The sequence below is a fragment of the Poecilia reticulata genome, linkage group LG5, assembly GCF_000633615.1.
Source record: "Poecilia reticulata strain Guanapo linkage group LG5, Guppy_female_1.0+MT, whole genome shotgun sequence".
Classification (NCBI taxonomy): domain Eukaryota; kingdom Metazoa; phylum Chordata; class Actinopteri; order Cyprinodontiformes; family Poeciliidae; genus Poecilia; species Poecilia reticulata.
Window position 1 is genome coordinate 25,155,267 of NC_024335.1, and position 5,520 is coordinate 25,160,786.

Below are 5,520 nucleotides of genomic sequence, written 5' to 3' on the forward strand. Positions count from 1 at the left end.
CGGTCGTAAAGGAGCATGAATCAACAAGCATTAACCGAGGTAACCACCTAATTTGTACAGAACTGTTTCGACGAGGAAAAAATGGGATCATTGAGTACAATAAATGGTTACAAATAAAAAGGAAATAAATGCATACAACACATGTACTCTAAAAAAAAATCTTTAAAACCGTACTGTTTTGTTATTTTTTATTTCTGCGCTGTTTCTTAGATACGTTCACAGTGTGAAAAACAAACAGCAAAATGCTTGTTTTTCCGCACAAACTCAGTCATCGTGAGTTAATTGTTAGTTAATTGTTCACCCGACAGGTCTTAGTAATCCTACACATCTGCACCAGCGTGTGTTTGAACGCCCCATCGGTGTGTGAACAGTTTCCCTCAAAGAGCAAAAAGTGACTCAAAGTAATACACGATCAAATAGACTCAAAGTAACACGTTTGATTCTCTTGGTCTTGATTTTAACATTTGAAGTCCTGATATTTAAATCGTAATTTAGAAAGACAAGATTATTATATAGCGTTCCAAATGTTCAATTCGAGACACAGTCATAATAATTCATAGGTTAAAAGTGATAATTTCAGACTTTGAAATTCAAAAACAGATTTTTAAGAATTTATTGAAAACTCTCTGAGTTCATACCATGTAAAATGTGTGATTTGTAATGTAGAATGACCGAAAGTCATGATGACGACACTAATGTTCAACATTATCAAACTGACAGCGAATGATATTTCCACATGTGATATTCTTACATGAACCAAATGAAACGCCCCTAAACTCAAACCTCATGCATCGGAACTGTAGTTTTAAACACGTCCACTAGAGGACAGCAGAGCATTACATGAGACTCGTGACCAATTACTATAGAAGAACATGCATTGTTTCTCAGCATCTTGACCATTATCGCAGCAGTATGAACTGAGATTTGTAAAACAACAACAACAACAACAACAACACCAACTCAATTTTACATCATGTGAATGACAGTGACATTGGATAGTGTGTATCTCTTTATTGGTATATCTTACAGAAAATTATACTGTAAACATGTTTAACATCAATTCAGTAAAACATAGTGGCTTGTGTTAATACAGAAGGTTGTACTTTTTAATAGCGAATAACTTGCTAACACTTTAACAAAAAAAAGTAATTCTTAAGTTCATTTAACATTTACACAACATGCTTTAGAGTCAGTAATTGATTAAAAAAACAATTATAAGATTTGCAAGATCAAAAGGTGGAAATTGTTTTGCTTTTCTTTCATTCAGTCTTTTATTTTTGTTGTTTTTCTTCACATTAAAACCTGTACATTGTAGGAAAAAAATACAATGAAGTAAACATCTGAGTATGGACAGGATAGAAAAAAAAAAACTCTTGCAAAGTGTGAAAATTGTATACGCCACAAATAGATCAAACTGAAATAAAAAATCAGGATGCATGTGTGTTAAATAATAAAATCCTCCTTAGAAATAGATGATCTATTTTAAAATATCTCCTTGTCACACCAGCACTCTTAAGTATTAAGCAGTCACTCTTAGCATACTCTGTGCCTTGCTCAAGTTCACCACAGACATGGCCAAGCGTTGTGCAGCATGACTCATATTTTTCCTTACAGTTAGAGGAGTAAGGCAGACCACCTCCCTGGTCCCCACCACCCGAGCCACTTTCTGGCCTTGTTTTTCTTTCTTAGGTTTTAGCTACAGATTGCACAGACCGAATGTCGCTCATGCAGGCTTGAGCTCAAGTTGTAAGGAACTAGGAAACCACATCAAGTTGTTTCATTTATTGGCTGCACCGTTGGCACGATCACAGCATGAATGCGCTGCATCTTTGTGGTTTAACTGTGAGAAATGAATGCATGGTGCCACAGACAGAATTGAGGGCAGCTACGCCTGGAGCCGGGCGACGCTGCAGAAGAATCTCAACAAAGAGGCTGACGTTTTCCGTGGATTAACTAAAGTTTTTAAAATCACTTTTAGAGTTTTTCATTTTCATGGAAATGACTGCTGAGAGTGCAATTTTAAAACTATTGCTGGAAATAAGTAAAATTGAAAAGGGTTAAAACCCAGCCAAGTAAAAAGAGACAAGTCAGACAATTCTTTTTAAAAATAGACTTGTTACATTACAAGTCCACTGTTGTGAAAGACAGACAACTTAAGCAAACAAAACACTGAGCGGGAAGAAATAATTTTATCAGAAATAATTGTTCTGTTTAAAATCCTTTAATTCAACTCTTCTTAGTTAAAAAGCATGATTATTGTAATTCATTAACTCACTGTCTTGTTGGTTTTTTTTTTGGTGATCTGTGTTTGGTCTGTGGTCAGATTTTCTTTTTCAGCTATAAATGGTTGCTGACTTAGGCAGGGGTTCCCCTTAGAAACACATTGATAATTGCAGAATTTTACACCAACAAAATTTTATGAATTTTATTCAGCTATGTTTTTATCACAAAACTTTAAATTGAAGTCCAGCTAAAAAAAACCAAAAAAAAACCTTAATCCTCACATGGATTCCTCTTAGCCTGTGACGTTTTGGCATGAGATCTACAAATCAGTGGTGGAAGAAGAACTTGTGACCCGAGTCGACCAGAGTGCATGTGGGTGGAATCTCGCACAGCGCTAGACTGTGTCAGATCCTCTTTGGCACACTGAACGCGCCGTCTATCTATCGGCAGATACAAATCTGAGTGAACAAATGCCACATTTGGGGATCCACAAGGCTCTTTTCTCGGGTCACTTTTATTCTAACAGCTCAGACAAAATTTAAATGTTGTGATTCATCAAATGTTTAATCTAAATATGGGAGTCTGGTGTCGGTTTAGTGTGAGTCAAGAACTGAGTGACAGGAATTTAGAAAAAAAAACACAAGCTGATATAAATGATTAATAGTTAAATATGCAAAAACATGAAATTGATGCAACTCAACTGTTTGCCTTTTCTTTATATCAAGGTGCTGAAAATTGTATTCATTTTGTCTCCTACAGCAAAGGCAGATCACCAATAAACTCCAGCTGATGTGTCACCGAGGGTGTCTTTTTTTCATGTCATATTATCTACCACTAGCTTTTTCATCTTTGGTTATTTTCCTCACTGCTTCCTTCGGCTCACAGATTTTCAAATCATTACCTCCTTCAGTCAACATTTAGTTCAAGATCCTCAGTCTTTTCTGCCAGACGGTAAAGGTAAGATAAGGTAATTTTATTTATATAGCACATTTTCAGCAACAAGGCAATTCAAAGTGCTTTGCATGAGTTAAAAGGAAAAGGCGGGTCTTAAGAAATCTGAATATTCTTGATAAAGATTATTTATGTCTGCACATCAATTTCTAAATTTAATTGTATACGATTTAAAATAGCTTGATTCATTATACAGTTTACTTTCAGTTCCTTTTGACGATAAAAAAAAAAACGAAAAAGAAATTTCATACAGAAATGTCAACTTATTGAACCACGTGTCTATGTTCAGCTGACATAAGTGCACACAAAAATAAATCGATTTTCCAAATGTAAAATTATCTTCTGTTTTAAAAAAAAATCTGCACCACAGAACAACAGGAGGTGGTTTTCTTCTCAGCCCAGATAGGATGATGCTGACGCTGTCTCTGGTTCACGACGGGTTTATCACATGGCGATATGATCGTGTGCAGTAGTTCTTGAAACACTTAATGCCTTTTGAATCTCTCACTTAGTCTTCCATTCATATGCTTACATACAGCAGTGTGTGAACTACCAGCTTCGTTAAGAATAACTGTCTCTTTTTGTGGAGTGTGTCAACGACTGTCTGACAACTATCGAGTCAGTATTTCCCTTTCCATGGCCGTATAATTCCTATGTTAAATACATTCTGAACTTGTTTTTTTGGGAATGCAATTTTCTCATTTTTGTCTGGGGGTATTCATTTGTTTTTAGCTGTAACCATGAATATTAATAATCCATTTAAATCTATAATTTTGCCTGTAATTAATTATGTAGAAAATATGTTTCAAGATTCAATATCGGAACTAAGTTACTGAAATAAATGAACTTAAAGATTTTCTAATTTACTGAGACACATCTCTATACATTGGTCCTCTTCACCTATGCTATATGTGACATTGTGAGAGACATTGAGACATATTGTGAGAAACTGTGGGAAGAAGGCTGGATGCAAATGTCATCTAGTGAGGTGATTTCAAGTTCACACCAAGAAGATCATACGGGATGTCATAGTGAGCCTAGATTCCTGATATGAGCAAAGTGTAGCCTCTGCAGATGGTACAGCAAGAAGTCTGTGGGAAAATTACAAGTTGATTGTCTCATCATTGATATGCACAGAAAGGGGCAGCTGAAACAAAAGGAAACTTTGATAAGACACAAGAGTCGGTGTCTCACCTTTCATTTTGCGTGTGCCAGACTAACAGACCAGTCATACGATCGTCACGGGGATTTATTTGAACCAGAAAAAACTGCTTTCATATGTACATTTTTTTATGCAAAAATGGCTATAAGGAATATACAATTATATTAGAAACACAATGACAAAGAGTTGTTGGGAATGTAGGCGGAACATTTTAAAAACTTTAAAAAAGCTGCTTTATAATTTCATGCTTCAAATAAAACAAATGCTGTGCTTTAATGTGTAATATGTTGTGTACAGGTATAGACACAACACTACATATATTTTGAGTTTAACTGTGAAAGTCAGGTAAACGTTTGGCATAATTATTAAACCTAACCTGAGAAAGGTCTGTCTTCTGGAGCTGAATTAAATTATATTAAAAAGGGGATGCATACTCAAGTATGGTAACTTAGTTTTGCAGGTTTTTGTGCTCAGATAACAGAAACTAGTGCACTTTAGGTGGCTGTTGAAGTTGAGAGCAGCAGTAACTGGCAGTGCCCTGAGAGTGACGCGAAGGCGGTTAACAGCTCTCATAATAGAACTGAAACCATGGCAACAATGCGCACGCTGCACAATTCTACCACAAATTTTAAATAAATCAGCAAAAATATACTCGTTTTTAATCATTGTATAGTTCCCAATCTGACTTTTTTTTTTTTTTCATAAATGAGGCAGAAATCTGTGCATTTGTTTTGAAGATTACATGATGTGTTTTTATTTTTTTTTACTTACAAGCTGGAGAGAAGATCACCTGGTTGGAAAGGATTAGAAGAAAAAAAAAAAGCCGGTTTCTAAGAAATGTAAGAGTGTTTCTGTTTGTGTAAAAGCGGTAAAAATCAGTTTGACCTCTCGTGGGACAGGGCAGAGTTTGTTTCTGTGTGACGAACATAGATGATTGGCAACTTCTCGAAGCAGGAAACAGGGAATTTCCTGACCTTGCCACCAAAGGGCCAGCATCTAACCTGTTTCTCTCGGTTTTGAAACTCTCCGATTCATATTGCGCCCACCACTGAAAAAGCAGTGGGCATGTTTGAACATTTGAACTTTCTAGTACATGAACTTCCTTTTCAGAGTCAAGTGAATTCAGCCGGATTCTGAGAAGCTACATTTTAGTATTGACTGTCTGTCTCGTGTGTGAATGCATG